The sequence below is a fragment of the Haemaphysalis longicornis genome, unplaced genomic scaffold (assembly GCF_048455015.1).
Source record: "Haemaphysalis longicornis isolate Haplotype H1 unplaced genomic scaffold, Haemaphysalis longicornis Haplotype H1 scaffold_7, whole genome shotgun sequence".
Taxonomy (NCBI): Eukaryota; Metazoa; Arthropoda; class Arachnida; order Ixodida; family Ixodidae; genus Haemaphysalis; species Haemaphysalis longicornis.
Genome location: NW_027526422.1, coordinates 131,412,516 through 131,426,663, shown reverse-complemented (window position 1 = coordinate 131,426,663; position 14,148 = coordinate 131,412,516). Strand labels below are relative to the sequence as shown.

The 14,148-nt window shown below is 45.6% G+C and overlaps 1 long non-coding RNA gene across 1 annotated transcript; it reads right to left on the bottom strand.

Moving 5' to 3' along the window:
* Nucleotides 1-221: 221 nt before the first annotated feature.
* LOC144146991 (uncharacterized) lies at nt 222-6,775 on the bottom strand. Its single transcript, XR_013317792.1, has 3 exons — nt 6,509-6,775; nt 4,683-4,952; nt 222-1,798 (listed from the first exon to the last, which is right to left on the bottom strand). It is a non-coding gene; the product is annotated as an uncharacterized LOC144146991 (long non-coding RNA).
* Nucleotides 6,776-14,148: the final 7,373 nt, after the last annotated feature.

Here is a 14,148-nt window from a genome sequence, read left to right as displayed (position 1 = left end):
TGACGTCTACAAAGCAGGCTTATACTGGTAGAATGTTTCATACCATAATTACTGTGTGTTCAGAGCTCACGTGTGAAGTATGGATACTGCTGCTTCAGCAAGAACCGAGGATGAGCGCCCTTCCTGGTTCTGAAAAAAAATAACAGAAGAAATGCCTTAAGCAGGATTCTGAAACGGGGTTGAATGAAACAAGAATGAACAAGAAATTCTTTCAAAACATGTAAAGCAATGCAAACAAATATTTATTTCAACTTATTTCTACAAAAGACCACCTCATGAAGACTGGTGGTGGGGTATTGGCTCAAAAAAAAAAGCAGAGAGCACTTATACAAATGCTACAGGGAGCCTTCGCAGCCAACAATTGTTTGAACACACCTAAACTAATCACTGTTCAACAAACTCATAAAAAATGTTTGAATGCATAAAAAACCAGTGGTAAACACAGGAAACAGTTAAAACAGAATGACGGCACAAGTTTGTCCTGTCGTTCTCTTCTGTGTCTTGGGTTTTCCTATGGTTTTTCATCCATTCAAACATGTACCAGCTAGCCCAGTCCAACGCCTTGGTATCATAAAAATATGGATAGTCAATCCTTACACAAAGTTGAAAAAAAAGAAAGTATAAAGTAGGTGACAAAATTAAAACGACAGCAAATTGGTTGGCTTTTATTTTAAATGATAATATCAAACATAATGGCATGAATGAAAGTGAGCAGCACGCGAAGTACCTTGTTGCTAGCCCGACATTCCACTTTGAAGCAAAATGTCTGCTTTCAACACTACATAGGCTAAACATGCAATGAGGCATTCCTTTAGGCACACAAAATATACCATAATTGTTAAAAAAGCTACGAATTAGTTGAAAAAACCTGACCACGACAAATTGGAATTAGTGACTAGATACAGTTTCAGAAATACACAGCGACATCATATAAAAATATATGGTTCCCACACAAAGATTGATCATAACAAAAATTCAGGACATTTATCAGACTGGCATCAATGTGCAAAGCAGCTTAATGAAGGAAGACGGTCTTCACTAAAAACATGTTAATATTGGGAGCTCATGTGCTTCCCTGCAAGTTGGGTGTGTAAACCCACTGACATCTTAACTAACCCGCCTGAATCATCACTTGATAGACATTGAGGAATTTTACGAATTGGTTTATTGTAGCCAGCTCTCTAGTTTATTTCCCTATTTTTCTTGGCATTTCGTGTCTAATTCTAAATTTGGTGACTAGATAGCTTTTACTATTGTCATGCACTGGTGACAACGAATATTTGATTTTACTTTAAAAAAATTTCAGTTTTGTTTTATTGCTCACCAGCCAACGATCTGAAATATCAGAGGTGCTTAAAACGTATGTTGGCAATTCCTTCCTGCAGTGTAGTACAACTAATCATGACTTTTACCATAATTTGTTCACAAATCGTAATATGTGGAAAGTATTCAGCTTAATGAAAATGTCATTTTAGAAGCATGCACAATCAACAAGGCCTCAATGACTCTCATGACGTGGTCCACTTGTTTCTGTCACAAATAACCTGAGTGCAGACACATTCCACCGAAGACAAAGGTAACATGCCCTCTTGGGTGATGAATATTTAAAAAGCCTTACGAGTAAATTTGCTGCTGAGCACGTGAAATTGTGGCATTAAAACAAAAGATCCCTCTGCGGCATCTTTCACTTGGAGGAGCGCTTGACCACAAACTTTGAGAAGCTGGAAAATGCTCCATGAACCGCTCCAGCCAGCAGAAACGATGCAGGACACAAGTTGGTAGGCGGACCGTTGGCATCCTGCGATTGTGAAGATATTTCTGTTTAGTAGATGCTCTTCTTTTTGTACCACTGTTTATTTCACCTTTAACAAGCAGCTGAACTCCTTAACGTTCGCATAATAAAATGCTGCAATGCGGAACAGTTAGCAGGGTTACCTCAATTTTGCTTTTCTACGAATTAACACAATGTAGGTAATCTGCACACAACTACAATCAAACTAAAATTTTCACCTACTTCACTGCTAACATCAGCGTTTGACTGCTCAAGCACAAATACAGGTTAGACATCTGAGCAATCTGCTAAACGTATCCCCACAAACTGAACAATCAGGCATCAGAAATCGGCAAGGAAGGAGGTGTGACGTTTAAATGGCACTTTTTTTGTTCAAAACATAAACAACACCTGGAAGCTTGAAGCGTGAGAGGGGGTCTTTCACGCTGGCAATGTCAGAACATAGCTTGCTAGTGGGCACCTGCACGATGTGCACAATGTGTTTCTTGAAAATGCGTGCGAAAGTTTGATTGATGTGTAGGACGAGAATTGCAGCACGTTTTGACACAGGCCTTGTGGACGCTTCTGCCTGCTAATGTCAATGTGGATTCTTGCTAGTCGCCCTCTTCGCTTCTTTCTGAATATAATGCTTTAGGCATTATATTCAGGACAACGACTGCATCAAAACGTGCAGCAATTACCTACGTCCCACACATTGGTGAAACTCTCGCACACATTTTTAATACACGCAGTGCATACATTGTGCATGTGCCCACTAGCAAGCTGCGCTCTGACATTGTCAGCGTGAGAGACCCCCTCTCACGCTCCAAGCTTCCGGGTATTGTTTATTAGATTCCATGCGCTGAATGCAAATCAGTGTACATTGGCGAAACGGGCAATCTGCACAGAAGATTAATGCAGCACTGGAACGAAGTGAACAAGGGCCATGCAAAAACAAGTCCACTGGCAGAGCACCGTGAGAGGACGGGACACGTGGTCGACTGGAACAAGACAAAATTACTGACAACTGAGTGCAATCTATCTTCTCGATTACTGCTCGAGTCCCTCATTGTTCAGACGACGCCCAACATTATCAACGTAATGGATGGCAATCTGCACCATATCTATGCAAACTCATTGCGCCGCGTAATGCCCAATATATAGCTTCGTTTTCCACGACACATGCTCACCGTGAACAAGCAACAAACCGTTAAATGGCTTTCTTGACTTGGTCAGTGACCTACGTTTCATCACTGCAATAATGCTTTTACCTGCCTACACAGCATTCCGTCAAACACTGGACTACACCACATGAGCCATTGGCGTTCTTAACCTGCACCAGAGTATATAACCTTTCACTACTGCTATGAGATAGACCCATAAACGCACTTCAATATGGCCTTTATATTTAGCTCTTGGAAACATTATGTATAATTTTACCTTTAAGTTGCACCTGCTACAGCAGCTGGTACTATACCAAAAACATGAAAAAAAAAAACGGTGGTTTAACAGGCCAAAGCTACACTTGGGATATGGGGAGCACTGTAGGGGAAGGCTTCGCATTAATTTTGACCATCTGGGTATTTTTGTGCGCATCGAAATCTCCAAACACGGGCGTCTTTACGTGTTGCCTCCATCTGAAAAGCGGCTACACCAAGCGGTATCTAACCAACATTCGCCTCCACAGCACACCACCCTAGCCACGGCAGTGGGTTAAACATATGAAATAAAGCGAGTTTTGGAGTGCAAATGAAAATATTAATCACACGTCTTATTTTCCCAATCGATGTACCTTTTGAAATCCACCATGCAATCCCCCTCCCCTACCGGCCTACCAAAACACCTTTGTCTCAAGAGGTAATCAGGCTGTTGTTAATGAAGTAAGTATTTACAATCCGAGACTTGCCACCGTTAAAGTCATGCACTTTGTTTTAGAGATAAGCGACATTAGCCATTTGCAGCACCAGGAGTTAATTGTGTTAAGATCAGATTGAAAGCATTGACGGTAGTAGTTGAAAGAAATTGTGTGATAAATTACAACATCATCTGCAAATAGACCTACATGGGAGGATATGCAACATGGAAGATAGACCAAGCAACCTGCCTGGGGGGACAACAAAGTGGCACGAGCAAAAGAAGTATATAGTTATTAGAAGTAAACTGCATTTGAGAAGAATGAAAATCTTTTGCTCAAGTGAGGACATTAGGGTGAAGTTTGAGAAGTAGTCTGTGGTGTGCAATGCGATTGAATGCTTTAGAAAAATCGAGAAAAACTACCGCAGTTTGTAAGCCTGTGTCAATGGATCAATGTAGATCGTGAACAAATCCTGAAAGTTGTGTTTCTCAAGTAACCCTTGCGAAAACCGTGGTGATACTCGAATGTGATATTGTGATTTTATAAATAATTAGCGACCTGAGAGTGGATGAAATGTTTCCTGACCTTGCATATGGTGCTTGTTAGGGAAATTTAATGGTGAAGTACCGTCTCCTGATTTAAAGACTGGTGCTACCTCGACTATCTTCCAACCATTGAGAATAGTGCCTGTCATGAGTGACTGCGAAAAAAGCGCTGTCAGAATTCTACAGACTGCGGGATGTACTTTTCGGTATAGTATGATTATTACCAGTATGATCTGAAGTAGACCAGTTTGTATTGCAAGTTTAAAACCATATCGAAAGATCCTAAATGTTTGCTTGGCTTGATTACATACGAATACTTGCTTCAAAGTCAGTTCAATTTCTCTTCTTGCCCTTTAGTCGTCAGCCCCAGATTCTCTTCAATATCTCTGCTAAGCAATGACACGCTCCATACGCAAAGCACTGCTCTATGAAAATGTTTCAAATAATCAGAGGCCACAGCACTGCTAACAGGTATACATCATGGCAAGTTCCACAACATGCAATAACTAACCTGAAAATACATAATCGGTGGGTGCACCGATATGGCAGCAGCGCCTGGACCGATGTGTCGAGCAAATGCGCTGACTTCTGAACGGGTGGTCCAAGCGGCCAGATGACGGATGAATGACCATTCCTGGCGGCAAAGCGTACGGAGCACCAACGAAAGGCCAGGCAGTACTTGGGTACAGCAGGTGCAGTGTCGGTTGGCCAAGGGAGGCCCTGGCAAAGCCTTTGAAACTGGACTGGAAGGCAGCTGACCCAGGACAGCCAGCAGCAGCACCTGCAGGTGCATAATCTGTGAGTGTGCTGACACTTGTTGAAATACAAGAAGAGCACACACAAAGCACGAATGCTTACATCAAGTAGATTTTTAATCGTTTAAAGACAGTAACCTCCAAGGCACTAATAAGAACATTCCCGGAACACCCCAAGTGAAATTTAGGTCACAGTAAGAATGTATTTATTAGACCAGCAGGTACTGTGAGTGGGGTATGCATGATATATGCAAAGCTAGCTACTGAGCTAATTTGCATGGAACGCATGCTAGCAGCTCATCTGCATCCCTTGCTTTCAATCGGAACTGGTGTGTGATAGTTGAGGCTCCTCCATTTCAATGTCTGACTTGTATCTGCACGTTCAATTCTCCAATATAAATCGAGTTGAGTGAGTGCCTACAGCTTTCTTGTTAGTCTCTGTATGGCCTGCGGTTTTGCGCAAATGAGAACTTGCGAATTGGCTCAATTTTCTGCACTAATTTAAACAATACATATGCCTCTGATATCAAGCCCCAGACTTCCCGAGAGCTACTCTGACAGAATCGGCAGGCGCCTCGTAGGCGTTGTGAAATCTCCCCCACTACCCCGAGACTATGCTAACTCCCTGCGAGGCCACATGCGCGCATTTCACCTTCAATTTGCACGTATGTGAATTCTATACCTCTATGAACTCTCAGACGGGCGTCGTCATATTCGTGCCGGACTCGTGAAACTCGGCAACGTAAATTACCGCACTCGCTCGCTGGCGCGCGGCCCGAACTCTCTCACCGTTTCCGGCCCTTGCATACTATTTTCTCCACCTTGCACTTTGTAAATTCTCATGTTTAACTACACCTCGTGCGCCCTCATCTCTTGCCTGCTTTTCTTCCAGCACAACTCAACAACTCCGTCAGCACCCGGTCGACGCGTACGCTGTCGGGGCGCGTTGGCGAGCGAGTACGGCAATTCCGCTGTTGTCGAGCTTCACGAGAACAGCACACATATCGCGGCCCGAAGACCGCGAAGCGTACGGTCGCCGGTCTCGCGAGCGCAATAGCTGCGAAGCGCACTGCACGGAATTCGTTAAGGGGGGGGGGGGGGGGGGGGGAGGGGGGAGAGATTTCACAACACCTACGAGACGCCAGCCATGGAATCACGTGTACGCGTTTTCACATGCACTTCCAGGGAACCTCCTGTTCATGTTATTTCTTGGTATACCGCGGGTATTCACGAGGGAGGACTAATCACAGCGTTGTGCCACTCACGCGAAATTGCGACTGCGATCTGCAACCGCAAAGGCACTGTTTGAGAGACACATAAACAAACGCCCCGGTGTTAAAGAGCCTTGCGTGATGTGAAATTATTAGCAGCCGTGTACCATAGCGCGAGCATCGTAGCCAAGGTCTAGCTTCAGCGTAAATTGATGCTGACTTCTGCGGAAACGGTGGACTGGGCGCCAAACAAGTATACTAACTCACGTAGGCTCTCAGAGCCGACGATATGGGGGTCTAGCGAATTACTGACCCATAAACACCAGAACTCATTCCAACCAAATACAGAATAATAAAAAATGCGTACTTACCCGAGCAAAAACGATGTTTCCAACGTAAAATTCTCCTTCACTGTCGTCTTCATCTCGCGGACACACGAACACGCTTTGTTCTGATGCAATGTCATCCACTTTTGACGCGCAGTATTTTATCCGGCGATGATCATTCTTCCGGGGTCCCCATGTTCAACACACGCGTAGGTTAGAAGGGTAGACATCACCCATAAAGCTTCTATAAGTATGATTTAAGCTTGAAATAGATAAAACAGATTAAATCACGCCACCAACCACTGGGCACAAAACGCCATGAAAAAACACACACAAAAGTGAGAGATAGTTGCCAGACTTCAAATGCAGCACCTCTATGTTTGACGAAAATTGTGTTACTACTGTGATGTTGGTAATTATCTTTCTGCTTTCAAAGTCTGAAATGTGTTTATAACTTAAATTTAAGGTTTTTAAACACAAAAAGTGAATACACATAAAGTAATTGACATATATACTGATATTGTAAAGAGGTTTGACGTTTGTTTTGGTTTTGTTTTCACGGCGGACTTCTCAAGAGAGAATGTGCGAGAAAACGAGCTACTTTGGGTTTAGGAAGAGGGCGGTAAATGTCGGCGTGATAGAAAGCAAGGAACAGGTGCTTACCCTGGTCCCCTGGTCGTTAAAAAAGGAGCTAATGAAACCCTCACGTAAAAAAAAAAAAAAAAAAAAAAAAACACGTTCGACGAGGAATCGAACCATTGACCTACAAAACAGTAAACGGACGCGTTAACAAACAGCTATGTCGGCGGGGGGTGCTCGAGGCGCCTAAAACAACTCTATACTTACGTAAGTTGTCAACGAATATTGTTGCTTGTGTCTAGTCATCGCCTCCTTTAACGATGGTCTAGTTTATGCTGCATTTTTGAAATTCTGGCTGCCCTAACGCTTGTTTCTCACGCACCGGTCTTGCAGACGAGGCCGCATTGCTAGCGCTGCAAGCGATTGAGCCAAAGCTCCATTATTTGACTCAAGAAAAGCTATCGCAGTCAACCCGACCTTTTCTGCGCAAGCCACTGCAGCCACGAAATAAATGGAATGTGCCGTTAGAATTATGGCGTTGATAACGCTTGTTTGACCGGCACCGTCTTGCAGACAAGCAACGTCGCTCTAATACTACAAGCGATGTCACTCCTGGCATGTCAGGCGCATCAAACCCATCGTGTAAAACGACTGCTAACAGTGCGAAAACCTCTGAGTTTGTAACAAGTGGGGATTTGCGGTGGCGGCGACGTAATAGGTACAGCAAGCAGGTAGGCAGAACAGCAGCGTGGGGTTACAACCTTTCACCGAAAAAAAAAACGGGCCTTCCGGGGGGGAGGGGGGATTGTGTTCAAAAAAGACGCCATGTTTTTTAACATGCAGTGCCATTTATTGTAGTGTTTTCTTAGAGAGAAATCAACATAACGTTTGTACTGAAAGTGATTGAGAGCTTGATTAATCGCTCTGCATGTGCTTCACTAAAAAGTCACCGCAATTGCTGACCGCGGCGGTAGAATTTCGTTATTTTGTTCTTCCCTTAGGTCCCCCTCCATCTGAGGCAGCGCGCTCGCCCGCGTATTTTCTCTGCTCGCGTGTCTTTGCGCAGCTTGTCGACATAGGCGTGCGCAGAGTTCTCAATTTGGGGGGGGCAAAGTCTTACCGCTGCGCCCCCCCCCCCCCCCCCCCCCCCCGAGCAACTCCCGACCTCTTCTCACTGAAGGCCTTGCGGTGCGAACGCAGTGCAAAGAGGGATGGTTATAAAATTTTTATTTCAATGTGATGGAATTGCAACGCACACAAAATATTTCTGAGCAGAAATTTTACTTTCATGTGTTACATCGGCAAGGCATGGGGCAAATTTGGCGCCCCCTTCAGATGATTAGGGGGGGCGGCCGCCCCCCCCTGCCCCCCCTGTGCGCACGCCTATGCTTGTCGACACGTATTTATCGTCTTAGTTGTTGAATTGACGCTTATAAAACGCCAAAACGGGCATAATCACGGCACAAAAGCCAAAAAACCGTCTGATGACGGCTGGTTTTAGATATGGACCGGCAACCGGCCCGCTGTTTAAAAAACCGGTCGGGCCGGTCCAAAACCAGGAAGGTGGCAACCCTACGGCAGCGACGAGCGAAAATGATTTTACACGACCGCCCCCGTCGGCCTGCGCAAAAAAGGAAGATAGAACCCCTGCATACACGCCCTCGAAGAAAGCTGTACAGCCGATTCAGTTTGTTGTGGACGAAGAGCAACCGAGGCTGCAGCCACAAACGATTGCGCTTGCCGTGGTATGAGTCAAAGCATATCTTCACATAGTTATGTTATCGTCCGTCTGACTGTTACTTACTGAAGGGAAAATTCAGAACACAAAAGTTGACGTCTAGCGTCTATGCCAGACATAGACGCTGCTGTTTAGGCCCTAAAAACCACCTTCAGGGCGTCTGTCGGTTCTGTCTGATGGCGCGCTCGCGCCGCTGATTACGAACGAGGCGTCTGTTGGCGTTGACTTATCGTGTTGGCGAGCCGATAAACGCCATCACGGTTAAACTCCCTGTTGGAAGACTACGCTGTTGGGACGATAGAGTGCCGACAGAGCTTCTTATTGGCCCCACAAACGCCATCAAGGTTAAACTCCCTGTTGGAAGACTAGGCTATTGGAACGATAGAGTGCCGACAGAACTTCGTATTGGCCCCACAGGCGTGCTGTGAGCCCAACAAGAAAGTCTTGTTGGAATTTTTGCCCGGGGCATAATAATACGGGAACAAATTCTTAGGTAAATTCGATTTCGTTGAGGACACCGATGCCACGCGTAAAAGTTTTATTTATAGGACTACAAGAGGCATTTTGTAGCCTTTCCTTCCCGTGCACCCAGACATCGAAACGAACCTTGTGATACACTCGAAACAGTAGATTAGTGCAGAGTGGAATTTAAACATTCAGCACGTTTTGTTCAATTTACGAACAGCAATTTTAGAGCCTTTCCCCTGGTCTATGTGGAGAGTTCATATTTATTCTCTCAACGGGCGGTGAAATAGTGCAATGTGCGGTTTAAACATTCAGCCTGTTTTTTGTGCAATTTTGCATGCTTGCATTCACACACCGTTCTTTTAGGCACCCTAACGATAAGGTGCCGTGGTAACACCCCAATCGAGAAGAAATACTTTTTAGCACCCCTTTAACGGTCGTAGCACCCTATGAAACTGTTGATTACACCCCTGAATTTTGGCACCCTCGAGGTGGGGTGCCCGAGCAATATTTGGGTGCTTGAAAGGTGCAAAAAGGGTGCAAAATGTTCAGTACACCCTCCTTGCACCTTAAAGGGTGTAAAAATGTTAAGATTTACACCCCTTAATATGTGGCACCCTCATGATTGGGTGCCGGAGCAATGTTTTAGTCCTTAAAAGGTGCAAAAAGGGTGCACAATGTTGAGTGCACCCTTTTAGCACCTTTAAGGGTGTTAAAAAGTTTAGTGTGTACAGGGGAGGAAGGAGTGATTACTAACTTCTGAACGGCGTGGCGAGACCTTTGCTTGGTCAATCGAAATACCTGCTGCAACTTGTCGGTGTCTCGCAGTTTGGCTTCACCCTGGCGTTTTGCTGTATGAGTTGGATGATCATGGCCCGATTAACGATGATTGTGGGGTTTAACGCGCCGACGCAACGCAGGCGATGAGGCGCGCCGTAGTGGAGGGCTCCGGATTAATTTCGACCACCTGGGGATCTTTAACGTGCGCCGAAATCTCGTGCACACGGGCGTTTTTGCTTTTCGCCTCCATCAGAAAAGCGACCGCCGCGGCCGGGAATCGAACCCGCGACCTCGTGCTCAGCAGCGCAACGCCTTAGCCACTGAGCCACCGCGGCGGGTATGGCCCGATTAACGACGATTGCGTGACCGTAAAGCCCGCCGCCATCTCCGCGGATGCGGTCGTCTGCGTTAGCTCAATCCTCTACCGTGCGAATTCGAGCCTTCTGATGCTCGTTAGGTTAAAACAAACCTCGCGGCCTGTTTCGCGGCTTACACGCTATTCAAGAGCTCAGTAGCGCCCCCTTTTACGACGGTTCAAGGGTCGAGTGCGCCATTGTAGTGTCGCGACGGCGGCGGCCTCGAAGGGCTCGGCGGAGAGACATGAACTTGTTGAAGATGAAAATCCCAATAGGCTTTATTGAAGATGGCTTAAACTTTTATAACCTCGTCCCAGCCCCCTTAGGGTAGACCCCTTACGCACTGAGATCCAAAAAAACCCGACACTACAACGACGTACAAAAAAAGAATTCTTCCTTCTGCAACCACAAAGTGCAAAAAAGCAAAGATGAAATTTGGCGTGCATAAAACACGAGTAACTGCAAAATTTTGATTCAGGAAAAGATGAGCAACGTTCAAAGTCGTCGTTGTCGTCGTCATTATCATCCTCGTCGTCATCATCATCATCATCAACCTAATCATCTCAGTAATAACCGTCACATTTATTATTATCATTACCACCACTATTATTATTGCCGTCTCCACTATCATCATCGCCGTCGCCGTCAGGAGTTGTTTCGAGTCCTCCACTTTGAAAACACTCCCGGATCCCGGGACTGCACCATTAAATGAAGGAAGGTAAATCGCAGTGTGACTGAAAATGCTAACTAAAGCCCGACGCACTAGCGAAACTAAACGCATGACGGATTCTGTGGCTCCACCAAGGCGAGAACACTCAACGAATGCAGCTCGCAGTCCCGCGGCGAAAGCGCTGGCATGCCCACGGCCACGGGAATGTGATATTTCGTTAGTATATAACCCTTAGCAAGTCTTTGTAGCATGCACGCAGGAGTCGTAGTCCGCGCACATTCTTTTGATATCGAAGGCCTTAGAATTGAATAAATTATTGGCTGATTAATTCCAATCTTACTTGACTCAAATGGTCGAGTTTATTAGCCCTTTTGTGAACCGTGGTTGAATACACCTATGCGGGGACGTGCCATTGTGGCCGACCTTGATTCCATTCGCGGATGGGACATACGCTTACGGAGCTTAAGATGTGGGAGTTAAAGCGCCATCATCACTATTTTAAAGCGAAGCTTTCTATACCCCACTGATGGCGTTCAATGCCGCGCCAAAACGCAGAAAGGCAACTTCACACAGTGAGTTTCACAAAACAATGATGATAATGATAAACGAGGGCACATCAAGCGCTTCAAGAAGAAAACACCTCCCGTGGTATAAACCGAACCTGGGTTTCGCGCGTAATGAAACTTACGTCCATCCAACTGCGCCAATCCGACACGGTTAAGGCAGTTTGGATTTTGGATTAGAGTGTCAGCGTCTATTCGCACTCTAGCCGGATGAAGTTTCTATATAAATGGGATTCAAATAAATCTACTGGCGACGCCCACCTAATTTTGACCAGAGAAAGCTTGACGTTTCAAGCATCCTTCTCTTTAGGAGAAGGGGGCTCTGATTTTATTCATTAAGGTATTTGCCTTTTTCCCTGTTTTCCTGAACGAGTTGCCGTGCGACAAAATCTCTGATTGAATGAAAAACGAGAGGTAAACAAAGCATTCATCCAATCAAACATGTACCAACTAATTGCCGAGTCTAACGCCTTGGTATGACAAAATCTCTACTGACTTTCTTCAGAAGTACAGGACTGGACCCGTGCTTATAAAAAGCTTCAACCAACCATGCGAAACAACATCGTCATCCTCACCTTCTCTCATATTTTCCTTAATTATTTAACCTCTAGCGTGGCGAGTCAAGCGTCTGTGCCGGGCTAACCTTCTCAGATTTAATAGAGACCACTATTTTTCTCTCTCTCTGTTACGATGACTAGGAGCTTAAACCAAACACGTTATTAGGCCAACGTCTGGCGTTTACGTTTGGTAGCCCTAACATTAGGCTTAGGAACCTGCCAAGCTACCTCAACATAATCGCACCTCAATATGCGTCATACTTGTCATACTTTGATATCAAAGTGCATCGCAAGTGAGGCCCCCTCCTGCCATTCCCCCAGTATTACACTGCCTTCCTAACTACGTTCAGCCCATTCCTAAGGCTTCATTTCATATAAGCACTACTCGCCATATTATAAATCCAGTTTCAATGCCATGTATTCCACCCCATGTTATATCTTCGAGACATGGCACGCTGCAATGTCTAGCCCGTCACATCAAAATCACCTTCAGCTCTTTCAGAGGGTGAGAGAAAGAAGGAACTGCTGCCCCTGAGTCCGTGGACTTCATGTTCCACCCTCGGGTTCCACCCTAAGACCTGTTTACCACATTTTCCCAATCTCCCGCCGTTTCTTACCTAATAAAGGCCTTCCCTCTCCATTTGTCTACCTCAATTTCTTTTAGAAAAAACAAAACGTTCATATCGGCCACCACATTCGTCGACGTAGTTTTCATCGGGGCCAAGATCACACATGTGGCTAAGTGATGGTGATGGTGTTGATGGTGTCCTCAATGAGGCCCGCTCGTATGTACAAAGGGTCCTTGGGGTGCAGGTCCAAAGATGTCTAGAGTCCTCCGGTTGTAGCTTTACGGTATTTTTTATTGGAATAAAAAACCACCAATGCTAGAACGGAAGCAGCATGCGGCATAATTAGGAGACCAATATTCTAAAATATTCCTAGTACCACAGAACAATCCCACTCCCTATCCTCCAGATGCTTCAATCACTTCATAACCGCCCCCGTTTCCTTCAACTAGAACAACCCCACAACCCCAAAAAAGCCTAAATTTGATCATAGCAGTGACGACCAACTTGCCCCTGTAACCCCCTTTCAGATAACTAACGCCTCCACGGTTAAAATCTTCTAATGGAATTTCCGCTCTTTCCGCAGCAAATGCTTTAAACTCGGCCAATATAATCAGCAATACAAAACCTGATATTTTGATGCTACAAGAATCTGACACACCTTCAGCAAAACTCAGAGGCTACGAAGCATACAGTCAAAAGATCCAACTCACCGCACTGCCAGGCTCGTATCCAGGACTCTCGCCGCCAAACTACACGATATTGCCTCGCGCATCGCTCATACGTCTCTGGAAATTCTGCCCTCCCACCCGAAGAGCACAAGCCTGTTCATTATCTACACCTACAGCCCTCCAACCCACTCCCTCACCGCCATCGACCACCTCATCCACAACGCAATTCGCACCTCTCGCACCGCTCCTCTCATTGGTTTAGGTGATTTCAACGCTCCGCACCAAGCATGGCGCTATCATCAATCAACCAGAAAAGGAGCAACCATCTCAATGCCACTCGGCAGCACCTTCTCACTCTCTGCAACGATCTTACCACCCCTACGTGGCTGGGCAACAGTGTATCACGAGATAGGAACCCCGACCTCACCTTTTCCTATAATATTTCCCACCTGGAATGGCAGTGCCTTGAAGACACATTGGGCAGCGATCACCACATTATTCGTATCCCTATACCCCGCCTCACACTCAAACCTTGCATCGGCATTGCTCAAGCCAATCTCACCAGCTGGGAATCCTTCCGCAAAGATCCTGAACCCGTCCCAGACACTATCACCAACCTGGAAGAATAGACTTCGCAATTTTTTTTATTGCGCCATTTTGCCACAGGGCATAGGTAACAGGAAAACAATGAACAAAACAGGGCAGGGGTAATTAATCACTGCTGTCTCGAGCTATTTCAA